Source organism: Rhineura floridana, chromosome 3 (genome assembly GCF_030035675.1).
Source record: "Rhineura floridana isolate rRhiFlo1 chromosome 3, rRhiFlo1.hap2, whole genome shotgun sequence".
Classification (NCBI taxonomy): Eukaryota; Metazoa; Chordata; class Lepidosauria; order Squamata; family Rhineuridae; genus Rhineura; species Rhineura floridana.
The window spans coordinates 45,024,954-45,043,902 of record NC_084482.1 but is presented as its reverse complement, the minus strand read 5'-3'; the positions used below and the strand labels follow the sequence as shown (position 1 = coordinate 45,043,902).

General features: G+C 43.6%; 1 protein-coding gene across 1 annotated transcript in view; it reads right to left on the bottom strand.

Annotated features, from left to right (window-relative positions):
* LOC133379759 (ATP-binding cassette sub-family A member 10-like) overlaps positions 1–18,949 on the bottom strand; it is a 114,175-nt gene that overhangs the window by 76,700 nt on the left and 18,526 nt on the right. The gene's annotated exons all lie outside the window — the stretch shown is intronic.

The window sequence follows — 18,949 nt, the reverse complement described above, 5'->3', positions numbered from 1 at the left end:
TTTAAGGCTTTCCGAAACACATTTAAAGAAGAGGCGTGCCGGAGATCTTGTGGGAGGGAGTTCCAAAAAGTGGGGGCCGCCACTGAGAATGCCCTCTCTCTTGTACCCGCCAATCTGGCTGTTTTTGTTGGCGGGATTGAGAGAAGGCCCTGTGTGGCCGATCTTGTCAGGCGGCATAATTGGTGGCGTTGAAGGCGCTCCGTGAGATAAACTGGGCAGGAACCATGTAGGGATTTAAAGGTCAATACCAACACCTTGAATTGGGCTCGGAAAACAACTGGTAGCCAGTGTAGGTCGAACAACACTGGTGTGATGTGATCTCGGCGGCGACTATTCGTAAGTAGTCGAGCCGCCGCATTTTGTATCAGTTGTAATTTCCGGACAGTTTTCAAGGGTATCCCCACGTAAAGCGCATTACAGTAGTCCAAACGAGAGGTGACCAGGGCATGTACCACTAGTGGGAGCTGGTGAACAGGAAGGTAGGGTTGCAGCCTTCGTATGAGGTGTAGTTGGTACCAGGCTGCCCGGCTCACTGCCGAAATCTGAGCCTCCATGGACAGCCTGGAATCAAGCACAACCCCAAGGCTGCGGACCTGGTCGTTTAGGGGTAGACTCACCCCGTTGAACTTCAGGTCAATGTCGCCCAACCTTCTCTTGTCCCCCACAAGTAGTACCTCGGTCTTATCAGGGTTCAACTTCAGCTTGTTCCTTCCCATCCATCCACTCACGGATTCCAGGCACTTGGACAAGGTCTCCACAGCCAACTCTGGTGAAGATTTAAACGAGAGATAGAGCTGAGTGTCATCCTCATATTGATGACACTGCAGCCCAAATCTCCTGATGATTGCCCCCAGCGGCTTCATATAGATGTTAAATAGCATGGGAGAGAGGATAGAGCCCTGTGGCACGCCACAATTGAGAGGTCAAGGCTCTGATACCTCCTCCCCCAACGCTACCTGTTGGTACCTATCGGAGAGAAAGGAATGGAACCACTGTAATACAGTGCCTCCAATTCCCAATCCCTCCAGGCGAAGCAGAAGGATACTGTGGTTGACAGTATCAAAAGCCGCTGAGAGATCGAGGAGAACAAGAAAGGTGGATTCTCCCCTATCTAATCCCCTCCTCAAATCATCTACCAGAGCGACCAAGGCTGTTTCAGTTCCGTGACCAGTCCTGAAACCCGATTGGTATGGATCCAAATAATCCATTTCATCCTAGTGTGCTGACAACTGGTTGGCCACCACTCGCTCAATGACCTTGCCCAGAAATGGCAGATTCGAAATTGGGCGGACGTTATCGAATACTTGGGGATCCAAGGAGGGCTTCTTTAAGATGGGCTTTACAATTGCCTCCTTGAAGGCTGATGGCATCACACCCTCTTTCAAGGATGCGTTTACCACCACTTTGATCCCCTCGCCCAATTTCTCTCTGCAGCTCACAAGGAGCCACGAAGGGCAAGGATCAGTAAGACAAGTGGTTGGCTTCACAGATGAAAGCACCTTGTCCACTTCCTCAGAAGGGAGAAGCCAAAACTGATCCCAATTTACCGGCATGCAACTGGCCAACTCTGGTTCATCCACTGTGTCCACGGCGCACGGGATCGAGCTCCGTAAGTGTTCGATTTTATCGGCGAAGTGTTTTGCTAATAAGTCACAGGAGGCCTTTGACTGTTCCAAGGGTTCCTGAGCAACTGGACCGACCAGACTTCGGACCACCTGGAACAGCCTCCTGGGACAGCACTCCGCAGACGCAATAGAGGCAGCAAAGAAAGCCTTCTTTCCTACCTTTATTGCCACTTGGTAGGCAGCTACTGCTGCTCTAACCTGTGTCCGGACATCTTCGGAGCGGGATTTCCACCACCAGCGCTCTAGTCGTCTCACCTCCTGTCTCAGACTACGCAACCGTGGTGTATACCATGGTGCTAGCTGAGTTCTATTCAGGGGGAGAGGACGTTTCGGAGCCACCCGGTCTAATGCCCTGGTGATCCCCACGTTCCACTCCTTCACCAGGGTTTCAACCGGGCGACCTTCAGCAGGTTCCAATTCCCCAAGCGCAGTCAGGAATCCATCCGGATCCATCAGGCGTCTGGGGCGGACCATTTTAATAGGTCCTTCACCCCTGCGGAGGGGGCATGGCAACGAGAAGTCCATATTTACCAGGTAGTGGTCTGACCATGACACAGGAGTGGCAAGAATCACTCCCAACTTCAGACCACTTCTCTCCTCTCCCAGGACAAATACTAGGTCGAGACCATGACCGGCTACATGGGTGGGCCCAGTATTACTTAGGTACAGTTCCCAGGAAGCCATGGTTTCCAGGAAATCCCGAGGGGCTCCTATGAGAGCGGCCTCGGCATGCACGTTAAAGTCACCCACAACCAACAGCTCTGGGGACAATGCCCGTACAGACGAGACCACCTCCAGCACCTCGGCCAGGGAATCTGCCGTGCAGCGGGGTGGGCGGTACACCAGCAAGATCCCTAAACTGCCCTTCGGGCCCAACCTCCAGTACATACAATCAACAAATTGAGTCCTATGGAGGGGAGGTCTGGCAAAAACCAAGGACTCTCGATAGATGACTGCCACACCCCCTCCCCGCCTTCCCACCCTCGGCTGCTGTGCGTAACGGAAACCTGGCGGACACATGGCCTCAAGAATTGGAGCAGAGGCTTCGTCCAGCCAAGTTTCCGTAATACATGCCAGGTCTGCGCGCCCATCCAAGATCGTATCATGGATGAGCGAGGTTTTCTGAGCCACAGACCTGGCATTACATAACAGCAGTCGAAGGTCAGTAGGAACCTTGCGTCCCCCAGTTTTTGTCTGGTTCTGAGCAGACCTGGAACATGGGATGGATATAATGCATCTGTCCCGTGTTCCCCTATTCCGGCGTGGTCTGCTAGCAGCACCCTTCCGGCGCCTGCCGCCCAAACTTCCTATAACTTGGCCCCCCACCTCCCTCTCCGGCTTGCACATGCCTCTATCTTTATCTGCTTATCAGCAGGCCACCCACCCTAATAAAATTCGTCCGGAGACCCACCTCCATACCCTATAGCAGCAGTATTTACCAATTTAAAACAAATTAATTAAACCAATTAATTAATTAATTAAACCAATTAAATTACATCAAATTAAGTTAATTAATCAACTAAACCAATCAATTTATATCAAATTAAGTTAATTAACTAAATCAATACAATTCAACTAAATCAATACATAATTCATAATACATAATACATAATTCATAATAACGTCCAACAATAAAATACAAAAACATAATCCCAATAACAATAAAAATAATTGACCTCCAGAATTAAATTTTGGCCCAAACAAAAGCCCACAGTCAAGATGGTATTTTGGTACTAGCAGCTTTTATAGCGGCAGTCAGTCAGGGCCCCACCCTCCTGGGCCAGGTGGAAAGAGGCCAGCAAGCAGGGAGAGGGTCTTGCAGCACTCATAGTCAAAGTGGTTTCTCTGAGTAACCTGAGTAAAAGCAGGTATTTTAAGTTCAGAAGCTTTTTTATGTTTAATGAACACTATCCTGAAATAGTGATTTCTGAAACAAATAATTCTCTTAAATTACCCCTTACACCTTTAAGCACTTGCAATGTTTAAATGCCCACTCCAAGTTTTTCTAGCAGTTCTACTCTGCAGTAGTTCTAACCCAGGTGTCTATTAAATATTCTGTGGGCCTTTCTCTAAATATGTGATTATACTGAACTGAAGTCAGTTGATAACAAATATACTTTACCCTGGCCTGAACCTTTCTCTGTGGTATGTTTTTTCCTGAATCTCTGAAGGAATTTTAAATTGTCACAGTCATAGTATCTAAAGAGATTTTTTTCAGAACCATTAAAGCACAATAATGGCAATTTAAAAAATGCAGCCTGAGCACTGATGAATCTTGACTGGACAGAGCTGCGCAGGCCAGGTATGTGGAGTTTTGAGCACTACGTCTTTAGTAGGGAGTAGGAACACAAGCCACCATTGATTTGTTAAAAACTACAGCACATTTTCCTATTCTAAAATTACGATGACATTCTTCAAGTGGAAGCTGTTATGCCACATATTTATGTCACCATTTTAATAAGCTGGTATTTGAAAAGTTCTTTAGCTAGGGTTGCCCCACAGGTTGCACCCTGGCTATGACCCTGTTTGACTTTTTCAAGGCAAAACGCAAGTCCTTGATACCCAAAATACAAGGATGGTGTTCTCTGGGGGAAAAAATGCTCCGTATTTAAATGGGTCTTCAGCGGGTGATGAACTGAAACAGACAAATTCCAGCTTATTATGGGTGCAGAAATTAATCTGAAAACGTTAGTAGCAATGTTTTGCTGCCTGACTCTGCTAAGATCTTGTCATTTGTTCTTTGCTTCTTTTTCTTAACAGATATCCCTTGCAAACTGAGATATATTTTCTCAGAAGTAAGCTTCACTGAGTTCAATGGGATTCTGCCCAGGCAAGCAAGTGTATGTGATTACAATCTTATTCAGATATATGCCTTATATGACAATAATGCTGCAGCAGCTGCCGGAAAAAAATGTACTATCTGTTGCTCTATGTTAGGGTAATCATCTTATATAAGCATTCAGTGTTAAGTTAAAAATGCTCTTTCACAGCCTATTCACAGCTACTGCATTTTTAATTCTATGCATGTTGTATTAATTGCAGGGTATATTGTGTATGAATTGTAGGGTATATTGTGGTTTACTAGTCTCACAATATCTCCATTATTAAGATGTCCATCAGAAATGAATGTTTTACATTAGATTGAGTCATCTTTTTACAAAGGTTTTGACAGTTATCAAGTTTTGGCTTACCTTTTCAAAAAGATAATTAACATTTTAGATGAAAATGTTTTTAATGTTTTTAATTGCTGTAAACCGCCCAGAGAGCTTCGGCTATGGGGTGGTATATAAATAAATAAATAAATATTCACAGGCTGAGAAAGTGAGAGAGTATTTTGTCAACACTCTCAGAGGGACTGGCAAAAGTGCAACTATTTTCAGAGTAAAAGTGAGGTTACCCAAAAGCAGAAAATTACTGGCCACTTAAAGGAGCCAGGAGCAATCGCAGCCATCTGGGCTGCCATGTTTCCCATAATGTCATGGAGATGTAATCTTGTCCTCAATGTGACATTGTGGCAAAAACATGGTGGCCTGGCAACCAGCAGTCACTTCAAGTGGCTAAGGTATTTTTTATAAAGAGAGAGAAAGGACAGTGCTGGCTCCACCTTCCATGATAATCCCTCCCCCTTTCTCCAAAAAACTATACACTTTCACCAGCCCTCTGGGGGGGGGGAATTGCACAGTGCTTCTTGTAGTTTTTTATTCATTCATTTTTTAAGTATTATTGTGGGCGATGATTCTGCTGATGCAGTATTAGCACCTCCATGTTTTTTTTATCCCACTTTCCAAAGCAGCTAACATCCATCAGATGAAATAGTAAAAGCAAACCAAACATTAAACCAACTGAAAGAGGGCATTAATAATGTCAAAAAGAAGAAGAAATACCATGGGCAATAATGTATTGTTGCTTTATGTAGTAAGTGTAATGACACAGATATTTTATCTCATTTTATTTATTTATTTTTATCCAGCACAGGGGGAACCAACAATTCTTGGCAGACTTGAACATGCTAAAAACACAGAACAAAAGCACAGCACGAAACAAATCCATCTCACTGGGTGGCCTTAATCTGGCTCAGAGAAGACCTGGACAAACAATTTGCAACAAAAGCATATCTTACACCAAAATGCTTGGGTAGATGTGCTCTATATCACATCAAAAAAACCTCCTAGAATGGTGCCTGATCCTGCAGGAAAAGTTGCCCCTCTATTTTTATTGCAAATTTCTTGCTTTTCAACTTGCCTTTGTATAAAACACTTGAAATAGTTAAGATAGAAGGATGAATCAAAAACCATTTGAAATAACACATAACAAGCTTCACATTGTTAAATACAGTTCAAGATGCACTATGGCAAAATTGGTTGAGATTTGGTGTTTAAAAACAATTTAAAAATCAATGTTTAGGCACTAATGTTTTCCATGGTAGGATTAAAGATCACACAACATAAAGCATAATTCACAGGAGAAAAGCTAAGAAAACTCTTACATTCATATGCAGTTTGTTCTGTCCGATGGTTATATGCATTCATAATAGGGTTGCCAGGTCTCTGGTTTTTGCCCAGAGACTCTGGTTTTTGCCCAGAGACTCTGGTTTGGGGGGGGGGTCCTCTCTGGGTCTTCAGGTGAGTCACTTCAATCTCCAGACTCTTAGCTTTCATTTTAAAAAAAAATAGTTTCTAGGTGGTCTGGTTCAAGAGATATACACCAAATGACAGCCGCCACCACAGAACTTCTAATAGAAGTCGGCTGCTCTATTTCCCACACTTTCAGGTTTTTAGCCAATAAGTGAAGTCAAGCTTGTGATTAATGAAAGATTTGCTGACCTCCAGGCAATGGCTAAAACCCACTGCAAATCCTGAAAACGGTTTCCTTTTCCTGCTTGTCTGCACATCAGAAGTGAGTGAGTGTAAAACTTGCAACACCAGCAACATTGCCTTTCTCTCTACAATAATATAGCAGGAAATCTAGAACTGAAGATCACAGCAGGTAGGCATGCACAGTAAACAATTTCAGTTATGACTATAATAGAAGTGTACTTGTAGCTTTTTTTAATTACTTGCAAAAATTGCATATTATACATTCTATCTTTCAAATAATTTTGAACAGAAATTTGAAAAAGTGTACATGCTGCAGCTTATGATGCCAATGTATTCTATTTTTCTAATTATAAGGAATCAAACAAGTTTAAATTTTCCTGGGCTGTTGAAGAGGGCAGTTTATTTGTCTAATTCATAGCCTGTTTTGAAAACCTTCCCAATATGAAGCTTTAATCTTATAATTTTTTTCTGGGAGTAAAGCTGCAATGCTAATCCCACGTACCTGGGAGTAAACCCCACTGAATTCAGTAGGACTTACTTTTGAGTAGTCATGGTTAGGATTGTGGTGTAAACCAATGGGACTACTTTATTATTATTATTATTATTATATTAGAATTTATTACCTGCCCTTTACCCAAAGGTCCCAGGGCAGGTTACAACAATATTAAAAACATATAATTAAAAACAATTGAAAACAACCTAAACAGAAAATATACATCTCAAGTGTCAAAGGCCAGGATTAAGAGATGTATGTTCAGCATTCACCAAAAGTTGTATGTCGTGGAATTTACGACTATGTTCTTTTTGGAGGAGACTCAATAACGAAGCCAAAGCCTGTTTTAAAGTTATTTATTCAGCAAAGCTCTTTACTGGAGCAAAGTACATAACTCGACTAAAATGGCGGTTGGGTACAGACATATATATACCCTTACATTTGCCATAGCCATAGCAACAGTCTCATCAAATTATTCTATGCTACTGAGATGCTCTGCCCTCATACTAGCCACCCTCTTCTATGCATTCCTGTGATATCAGTATCCTTGGCACATGTTCAGTCTGCTACAGCAGTTCTATTCACTATTGTCTACGTGACTTCCCTGCCTAGAAGGAGTGGCGGCCAGAATCCTCCTCATGTACAATGAAGTTGCCAGATGTACCTCAGTGAGGAGGGAGTTCCACAGCTTAGGGGCTGCCACAGAGAATGCCTTCTCCCAGGCCATCACCCCCTGAACTTCAGAGAGTGGCAAAACTACCAAAAGGGTCCCCTGTGCTGATCTCAGCACCTGAGAGGGTCTGTAGGAAAGGAGGTAGTCTTTTGATATTTGGGACCCAAGTCATTTAGGGCTTTATACACTAACACGAGCACCTTGAACTGGCCCATAAACAAATTGGCAACCAATGCAGCTGGTTAAAAACTGGTTATATGAGTTTTAACGGGAACCTCAGCCAATAATCTAGCTGCTGCATTTTGGACCAGTTGAAGTTTCCGAGTCATATTCGAGGACAGCCCCATGTAGACAGGATTTCAATAATCCAGTCTGGAAGTTCCCAGAGCATGCAACACTGTGGCCAACTCTTCTCTGTCCAAAAGTGGCTGAAGCTGGTGAACCAGCCATAGCTGGAAAAAGGCACTCCTACCCACTGAGGCCACCTGAACCTTCAGTGACACTGTTGGATAAAGGAGTACCACAGGCTGCAGACCTGCTCCTTCCAGGAAAGAGCAACTCCATCCAGAACAGATCATCTTTCCACCTCCTGGACATGAGACCTCTGGACACATAACACCTCTGTCTTTTCACAATTCAGCCTATTTATTGGCCTACATCCAGTCCATCAGTGGTTCCAAGCATCAGTTCAAGCATCAGTTCAATGCCACCCTGGGTTCCTATCAGGAGAAAGGGTGAGAAATAAATCTAATAAACAAACAAACAAATCAATTGCCTCTCCTAATTCAGATGGAATAGAGAGGTAGAGCTGAGTGTCATCTGTATATTGATGAACCTTACTCCAAATCTCCTGATGACAACTCCCAGTGGCTTCATATAGATGTTAAATAGCTTGAGAAACAAAATGGTGGTGAACCCCACAGGATAATTCCCATGGTGCTGAACAGTAGCCTCCCATAACTACTTTTTGGAACCAGCTCTGGAGGTATGAGTGGAACCACTGAAGCACAGTGCCCCCAATCCCCACTTTGTCAAGATGTTCCAGAAGGATATTATGGTCAACAGTATCAAACATAGCAAAAAATTGAGTGAACATAGCAAAGGATTGTGGTTAATCTTTCTCTTCCCTTCAATCCTTTTTTTTTAAAGCAATTAGGCACGGCTTACTTAGGTGATAGGATTTGATGGGAAACGAATACTGATTTTTTTAAAAAAAAATGTTCTGCAATGATCAACTAGTTTTGACAAACTATTATATGGGGTGTAGGTATATTTACATCTCCAGTGTGTGTATATATGGAATCTTTCCAACAGCCCTGGGAGGTAGGGTTGGAAACCAAGGCAGCTCACAACAAGAAATAAATCCATTTAAAATCCAATAACCATAAAATGAGTAAAACAGTCGCAAAACAGTGGCATGATTCTGAATTTTGGGTTGGGTGAGTGAAGTTCCTTATCACTTGAGGTTGCAGCCCTGTGCACACTTCCCTGTTTGAGTAAGCCCCATTGAATACATTTGGACTTGCTTCTGAGTAAACATGCATAGGATTTCACTATCAATATCTTTACAGGTTGTGTAAATAATAAACATCTTTGACATCAGCACTTATATAAATATTTCTTCATACTATGTCTCAATATCTATCTGGTTTCCCACTATGGTTGTACATAATTATTTCCTCTACATTTTACCTGTGCCTTTCGTCCTTGGAGTAGCCATGGTCCCCTCCTGTTGTTTTCACCCCGAGGGGCAGATTAGGCTGAGAGATGGTGAGTAGCACATGGTCACCAGGTAAACTTTATAGCTGATTTCCATTTTAAAAATTAACAAATAATTTATAGGCAAGGAAGTTTATGAAGTAATGCAGATCCACATAATACATTTCAAGCACATCCAACTCGCATGTAAAACACATGACTCCCCCCCCCAAATCCTGGGAAGTGTAGTTTCCCCCTCACAGTTACAGTTCCCATCACCCTTAACAAACTACAGTTCCCATAATTCTGTGGTGGGATTCATACACTTCAAATGTATATTGAATGTGCTTTAAATGTATGGTGTTCGTCTGCCCTAGGTATATTGTGCATTCATTAATGAATTGAAAAGAACAATGTTAAAATAAACTTTTTTAAACAGGGGAAGGCTGTAGCTCAATCAGCTGCAGTTCAGTGGTAGGGCACATGCTTTGCATGTAAAGGTCCAAAATTCAACCTCTGGAAAAAGCTATTGCCTAGAATGCTGGAGAGCCAATGCTAGTCTATGTCTTCAGTACTGAGCTAGATAGTACTAAATGGCCTGAGTCAGTATAAGGCAGATTCCTTTGTTGCTAAAAGAGGAAAGAGACCCAGGGGCCACAGTGACACTGAAATCTATTCATGTATTTTACTTACAACATTTATATACCACTTTATTGTAAAAAAAAAAACCAAAGTGTTTTACAGAAGGAATAAAACAATAAAATTACTTGCAAAAGCAGTTAAAAACAGGTATTTAAAAACATTCAGAATAATAAAACCAGCAATAAGTTAACAGATAACAAACATCATAGCTTCTACCATGCCTGGGTAGGCTTGCCTAAACAAATGTTTTTAGCAGATGCCAAAAAGAGTACGATGAAGGTGCCTGCCTAATGTCAATAGGCAAGGAGTTCCAAAACATAGATGCTGCCACACTGAAGGATTGATTTCTTACAAGAGCAGAGCAAGTACTATGTGGCACCAATAAAATGGAAAACACACCTTGAACTTGGCCTGGTAGCAAATCAACAACCAGTGCAGATTTCAACACAGGTGTTATGTGCTGAGAGGGTCTCACTCATGTTAGCAATTGTGTCACAGCATTCTGCACTAACTGCAGCCCCCAGGTCAGGTTGTGCTGCATGGGGATATCTGTGACCATGGCTGACTGGCTGCCAGGTTTTTTTAATTTGGGGTTTTGGTTAGGAACCCTGAGTGGTTGTGGGATGCTAATTTTTCTGCCTTACTCATAGCAATTTTGTGGTTTGTATGGTATTGTATTTAGGAAATCATCACTGTCTTTTGTTTTTGTTTTTCTATTTGCATTTCATTTACCTCTGATCTCACTTCCTTACTTCCATAAGAAGGAATAACAGGGGTTCCATGCGCTCAGCTCAACCCCTTTAAACCCACTGATGGGACCTTGTTGTGTGATGATGATTTGTTTCTTGCCCAATAGTGGTAAAAGAGAATTCACATACTGGGAAGTGTGGCTTCAATTGCTGTTGATCACAAGCTACTGTCTGTGAAGGTAGGCCAAACCATGTGTGTTTTCCCTCTGTCGTTTATTTTTCACTGGAATTGGGTTGACTGTCAAAGTGAGTTTATAGCAGCCCACAGAGTAGGCAGGAAAGGGTAGATAATCTTCTTAATGCTTATTCATTTCTCAAACCTCTCTCTGCAATGAAGGGTCAAGTCAAGAAGTTTGGAGCAGCCACATTAAAAGGCAGGGGCAGGGCATTCCAAGCAGGAAGTTGCCAATCCTGCTTTGATATGGATATCTTTGCAGAGATCTCTAGTCAAGCTTTATCAACAGCACAATCCTAACCATATCTACTCTGAAGGAAGTCCTGTTAGTTCTGTGAGGGTTAGTAAGTGTGTTTAGAATTGCAGCCTTCAGGGGCATCCATTTTTACACCTGAGTGCTCCCATCTAACATCTCTACAACACTAGGTACCTTTCTTCCTACAGTGACCTTCTGGTGACTGGCTGGCCTGAGGGCACTTAAACCTTTCTTGTCAGAAGCAAGTAGGCTAAATTAATTGTTCCGTATCTAGGCTCCCTGAGCAGGTGAGAAGAAATGATCCTGTCACTTCAGCTGGACCTGGGAACACCCTCATTTAGCTAAGATTTCTATCTTAATTTCCAATCAGAGAATTTTTTTGTTTGAATGGTATGTTCCAAGCAACTTACTTAATGCTTAATGTATCATGCTTAATGACATCACCAGGGCCTGCCCCATGATATCATTAGGTGCTGCCCCTGAAATCTCAGGTTTTGCGATGCTTCTGACCTGGCAACCCTAATTAATGAATGATACCACAAAGACATACAGATGCCCTTGAGTTCAGATAAATATTTATTTGTTTGTTTATTCATTTATTTACATATATCCCACCCTTCCTCCCAGAAGGAGCCCAGGGTGGCAGATAAAAACACTAAAAACACTCTAAAACATCTTTAAAACAAAAAACTTTAAAACATATTAAAACAAAATATCTTCAAAACAGCTTTTTTGTTTTTTTTAAAAAAACAGCTTTTAAAAAGGTTTAAAAGCAAGTCCAACACAAATGCAGACTGGGATAAAGTATCTACTTAAAAGGCTTGTTGAAAGAAGAAGGTAGGCACCGAAAAGATAACAGAGATGGCACCTGTCTAACATTTAAGGGAAGAGAATTCCAAAGTGTTGGTGTCACAGCACTAAAAGCCCACTTCCTATGTTGTGCAGAATGGACCTCCTGATTAGATGGTATCTGCAGGAGACCCTCACCTGCAGTGCACAGTGATCAACTGGGTATACAATGGGTAAGACTATCTTTCAGGTATCCTAGTCCCAGGCTGCATAGGGCTTTGTACACCAAAACCAGAACCCTGAACTTGGCCTGGTAGCTAATGGGCTGCCAGTGCAGTTCTTTTAGCAGCGGGTCACATGTTGGCAATACCCTGCCCCAGTGAGCAGTTGCACCACCACATTTAGCACCAGCTGTGGCTTCCAGACCAACCTCAAGGACAGTCCCACATAGAGCACATTACAGTAATCCAGCCTGAAGATTACTAGTGCATGGACAACAGTGGCCAAACTATCCCGGTCCCAAAACGGCTGCAGCTATCTTACTAGCCAAAGCTGGTAAAAGGCACTCCTAGCCACTGAGGTCCTCTGGGCTTCTAGCTACAAAGATGGATCCAGGAGCACCCACAGACTAATGTAATTAATTAAACTATTTGATCTAATATTATAGACAAATGTTTAATAATAGCTCTAAACAGTTGAAATAAACTATTCTAATATTGCAGTTGATTACGAATGCACAGAACAGGTGTAAATTGTGGATAGCAATAGTTCTTTGCTCACTGTGACTTTTTCAAAAAGGACACCAAAATGGGTTATCTATATGGACTAGTTCATTAATTATAATATCTTCACATTCATATATGCACCATCTTGGAAAATGTTGGCTACAGAAACGGCACCACAGAGTGAGAGTGTCTACCCATATGAAGTTTGTGCCTAAATTGTCCAGATACACAAACAACTTAAAGAAACTCTGCACATTTACTTTTTTATGGGGATCTATTGTATTGTAGACCCAGAACTATTTATCAAGAGGATGTACTCCTTCTGCTGCTGCCACCCCAGATGGTGGCTCAAGGTGAACATCCATTGATCCTACTCTTAAGCATTCCTGGGTATGGAAGAATGATAGCATAGTGCAACGGTAGCGGCAGGAAAAGGAAGCCCACCTTACGGGAAAATATCAAGCAGTACAAGGGATATAAGAAAGGGGCAGAGGAAGCTGGTAAGAAACTTTAAGTAGGGGGTCCCTCTTTCTGGTACACTCCCACTGACTTTGAAAACATTAGCAGAAAGGTAATAAGGATGAAGACTGTCCCATGAGGACAGCATATCTAAAGAAACACAACACATCAAAACTTTTTTATTCCAAACCAATTCATTCCAGATCCCCTCAACCAATTAATCCTGGATTTACCCTCAGAAGCATACAATAGAATCCTCACTCCACACACATAATTAATTGATGGTTGGATTCCAATGACCAAAGAGTATTTACAATAGATTCCTTTGAACAAAACTTCCTGAATGACATTTACTGAAATGAGGACAGAAATGAATATGCAGGAAAGGAGCAGAAAAATATATGTTTGGGGTCATTAGGAAGCCAGCTTTCCTACAATAACTGAAAGGCCATGGAAACAGAATGTTCCATAGTAGGGCTCTCTCTCACACACACAACCCCCCACCTTTTTCTGGCATTGTTTATTGTCCTCTGTCAGCAAAAACATTCTTGTGTAGCTGCATTTGTTTTTAAGGAATATTGCACAATAAAATGCTGCTATTTCCTAGAAAAGTCACAGGGGACTTTCTTTCATTTCTGGGAAGAGAAATGATCTCTAATGGATAAAATTGGCTCTTTTACAATTGAATACTGGATTTTGCAGAGAGGAGTGAGTGTTAGGCTGCATTTTGAATGTCTTCTCATAGCTGCTATCTAGTGGCGGTATATTAAAATTGTAAGGCATTTTGATTGAGCTTTCAGATATTTCAGATTATTGTATGTATATTCCTCTTCTCAGTCATGATTTCCAACATTACTAATAACAAAACAATATAATACAGCACAGCTGAGGCCTTTTATGTTGACTTTAGATTTTGTTGCTTTTATCTGGTGTGCATGTGACTGTTTTATTGTATTCTGATTGTATTTATGACCTTGAAAAGTGCCCAAAGAATTCGTTTGAAGGACTGGGTAAAATTTGCCAAAGTAAATCAATAAATGATAAAGACAACCATTAGTAAATAAATAAACTTGCAATGGTCAGTGTCGGGGAGAAAGCAAAATAAACACACATCAGTTTTTAGAAGGAGCAGAGAACAGGGATCGCCAACCTTTCTAAGCCTGTGGACTCATTTTGAACAAGGGCTGTGGGCACAACCTTTTCTGGTCACTTCTCTCCCGCCTCCTCAGTAAGCCTTCTTCCAAACAGCAGTGGCGTCACTAGGGGTGTGTGGACTGCACCGGGTGACACCATCAGAGGGGATGACACCCAGAGCCACCCCTAGGCACTGGGAAGCGGGGCAGTTGCCCCGGGCCCTGCTCTTGGCGATATAGAGAAGCTGGACTGCGGTGGGGGGGTTTCTCTATCTTCAGCCCTGCAGCAGCCATCTCGCCAGCCACTTCCCTCTTGGGGAATCTCCCGCTCTTAGGCTACAGAGCGGTTTTCCCCCCCATCCTGCCTGGTCTGCCCACTCATCAGCTGTGAAGAGGCACATGTTACCAAATTCTTCCAAGCTACACAGCAAATGGATTGGACTGTGAAAGACCAACCCAAATGGTGTTTGCATTTTGACCAATTTGTAGGACCGTACAATATCTCAGAGAGGAGTTCAGGTCTCCTGCTCCCCTGGTGCATTCACTATAGCTGCCCAATTTCCCTGCCTTTTAAAGTCTGAATTTCCCTGCTTTTTAATCTGGGAGGTAAGAGATGGGATCCTGTGCAAATTTGCACCAGCAGTAACAGAAATAGTTCAGCAGTGTATTTTAAATGTTATATTACCATCAAGAATGCCTTTACTTTTACAAGAGGGCCATGGCTTAGTGGCAGAGAACATGCTTTGCATGCAAAAGTCCCCACATTCAATACCCAGCATCTCCAATTAGGTCTGGGAGAGATACTTATCTGAAACCTTGTCAGTCAGTACTGAGCTAGATGGACCAATGGTCCGACTTGGTATAAAGCAGCTTCCTACGTTTCCTATACTCTACAGGGGATACACAAAGAAATATGCTTGAGACCCTTTCTTTAAACATTGTGCATCTTGCAATCTATATTACTTTGCAAAGTATCAGCAGTTACTACCTCTTCTGCTTTAATCTCTGAATGCCAGTCATAGGGCTCACTGTGACAGATTATACACTTAAGAAGCAACTGTGTGTTCTGAGATTCTTAAACCTGACTTTTTAATTTGCTACTACACTACTGGTCACAAACAGAAAAACCACTTGGCCACCTCATTAGTGTAATATGGTATTACACTAACTGCAAATGTTTGATGCCCCTGCAAATGTTTGATGCCCCTGCAAATGTTTGATGAAGACCTTCTGTTCTCTGCAAAAGATGAAGAGGAAAATGCCTCTTCCCTATACAGCAAAGGCTTTCACAAAAGCGGAAGGCAGTGGCTAACACAGGACTAATTTCAGATGGGGGCTTCAACACAGGACTAATTTCAGATAGTGAGTGAGTGAGTGAGTGAGTGAGTGAGTGAGTGAGTGAGTGAAAGAGATTTAAGATTAAACAACCAAGAGCTAAATTCTAGATTAAAGTGTTAAAAACAAAGAGTAGCATCAAATCTCAAAATAACTACAGCAATGTTATGAGCACAGGTCAAACAGCCACACACACTTTAAACAAAAAGTATTTGAGCATTTGTCATTTATAAACCCATTTAAGGATTTATACCACCAGCATCAACCCAAACACAAAAAGCCTCTATTTTTCTCCCATGAGTGGGAAAGCAATGATCCCTCCACCCATTGCCTCCCTGGGCTCAGTGGCATAGCTAGAGCTTTTGCCGCCCGGGGCGGTCCCTGAGTTTGCCACCCCTCCCAATACACTCCAAAGTCCAGGCTCGACCCTTAGCACCTCCAGTTCACAATGATTATGCACAATGTTTTCCCCACATAAGGTCTCACACTGGCTATCACCTCATCTCAGCAAAAATGGCAAGCATCTTGCACAGAAACAGACTTTTCCATTGCAGTCATCCATTTTAAGTCACCATGGCTGCTCTGATATTTGCTGGATTCAGTGGCTCACTGAGGCTGGGAGGAGCAGCATAAAAAAGGGTATTAAGCAAGATAGTTGAACAGAACACTTCTGAAGGCCAGTTGTTAGGGGAGGACTAGTGCCCTCATGTCCAGGTCTTGGGCTTCATGAAAGCATCTGGCTGCTGACCACAGTTTGGAAAAGAATGCTGATGAATCCTTGTTCTAAGGCAAAAGGGCTCTTCTTAGGTTTTCATGTAAGCTTTCATAGATTACAGTCTACGTAGTCAGATACATGAAGTGTTATCCCCAGATGACAGATCTAGATACACAGATTTTCTTTAAAAAACCTCTCACGTAGAGAGCAATCCAACTCAGGGGAAGCCAGCATAAGTTGTGCTGGAGCAAGAGAAGCTGGTGTAAAGTTTCGCTGCATCCCATTGCCATTCAGGAGCCTCTGGGTTGGCTGAATGCTGGCTCAGCTGGGAGCTGTGCACGGGATCCAGAAAGTAAAAGCTTGCTCACCCAAATATCCCTACTGGTGAGTAAGCCCTCTCCATTGACTTCTATTGCAATTATTTTCTTAGTCTGACCTTTTTACTGGCATAACTTTTGCCTGGATTGGGACCTGCAGGAGCATCTCAAACACAAGTTGGATGTGGCCTAAGTCCTCTCACTTTGGCCCCTCCCCTGACATTTCCCCAGCACACCTGCTTTGGACTTTATGCCAGCTTACACCAACTCCACTTGCACTGGTCTCAGCTGAACCACCTGCGTCCCAGCTGAGCTGGGCTGAGGGACTTACGCCAGTATAGCCTAGCTGATCCAAGACCCAGCCAGCTCAGCTGGAGATCCACTGGATCCACCTCCCCTCAGCCCAGTTTAAATGCAAGTTGGATTGCACATTTATTCATCCATTCCAGACTCAGAGTGCTTTACAACTATTTTTACAAATTTTAATAGTCCTATCACTATGTTTTTCTTGGTAAGAGAAACCTTTTTCTGTTAATGCAGCCTAAGATAGCATTTGTGTTTTTTCCAGCCACAGCACACTGATGGCTCGTATTCAGTTTGTGATCAACAACAATCCCAAGATCCTTCTCGCATGTAGTATTGCTGAGCCAAATGTCCCCCATCTTAAAACTGTGCATTTGGTTTCTTTTTCCTAGGTGTAGAACTTTGCACTTATCCCTGTTAAATTTCATTTCGTTGTTTTCAGCCCAATACTCCAGCCTATCAAGATCCCTTTGAATTTTATTTCTGTTTTCCAAGGTATTAGCTATCCCTCCCAATTTTGTATCATCCGCAAATCTGATAAGCATTCCCTGCACCTTCTCATCCAAGTCATTAGTAAATAAGAAAAGATGAGTCAATGAGACTCTAAGAGAACAGCAACTAGGTTGACTGGGCACACCACTGGGAATACTGACTTTGCCCTCCCCCACCTTCGGAAAAATTCTGTAGACACCCATGCCTAGTCTGGGGGATAGGTCTTCATAACAATGGTTTGATCCTTCTGAATGCAAGTAAAGCCAAGATGGTGAGTCTGTAAGACTCAACTGGGCTATGTTCTAGTCCTGCGATGGCACTAAAGCCACCTATGGCTGGGATGGAAAGAGAATACTGAAGAGCAACCAGGACTGCCACCCGGTAATGGTAATGGACTGCCTTCAAGTCCATCCCGACTTACGGCGATCCTATGAATAGGGTTTTCATGGTAAGTGGTATTCAGAGGGGGTTTACCATTGCCTCCCTCTGAGGCTGAGAGGCAGTGACTGGCCCAAGGTCACCCAGTGAGCTTCATGGCTGTGTGGGGATTCGAACCCTGGTCTCCCAGGTCATAGTCCAACACCTGAACTTAACCACTACATCAAAACCTCACTCAGTGGCTGTGGTGCAGCCCTGTGATTACATACACCAGCAGGTCACAGCAGGGCTGCAGTTGTGTGTGTGAGAGAGCACTGTGTGGCCATTATGGAGGAAGAACGGGGTTGGAAGGAGCCATATGGTAGCAGCCCACCGCAAAGGCGAGCTTGATCCTTGCTCTTTGGCAGTTCAAACCCTTAGACCTGAACATTGGCCTGACGTTTTAGCTATGGGGATTTTCGGCCGCTAAATTTTGCTTGCTGTTACCCCGGGGCTAAATGCTGCTTGGCTCAACAAAAGTAGCAGATAATTAGCGTAAAAAATTCCAGGGCAGTCCCAAGTAGAAGAGCCCAGCTAAACAGGAGACAAGCAAAATGCAGCTTTACGCTTCAGGAAAAGCAGGCGGGAGGTAGCAAGGGCCACAGAAGGGCGAGTCATATTCGGTCTAATTCTCATCATCGGCTCTGCATGAGGAGCCACGGAGCTCAGCTGCCCACAGGGAATCTGCCAGCAGGGCTTGCCCTGGCCCAGTACGGTCGGATCTTTCTGGAATGACAGGGCACAGAAGCGGCAGCTGGCACCCAGCGCTTCCACAGGGCAAGAGCCAAGCCCTGGGGAGGGCTTCATAGCCCCCACCAGAGTCTGTCCGACCTCCGCCAGCTACAACCAGGACGGCCAGGGGTCCTGGGAGCAGCAGCCACGGAGCCGCAAGTCCCCCATTCCCGGCAGGTGTCAGGCTCAGGACAGGAAGCTTCGTCCGCTGTGCCGGTAATGCCCCCGTCGGCAGCAGCAGCGAAGCGCCACCTGAGAGCAGCTCCAGGAGCAAACGAACTCGAAGCCAGCACCGCCACCTCCTCCCAGGTTGCCTCCCACTGTAGTTTCCTCCAGCCAGCCCAAGAATGTGCCGCCCGGGGCAGACCGCCCCCTCCACCCCCCCTAGCTACACCACTGCCTGG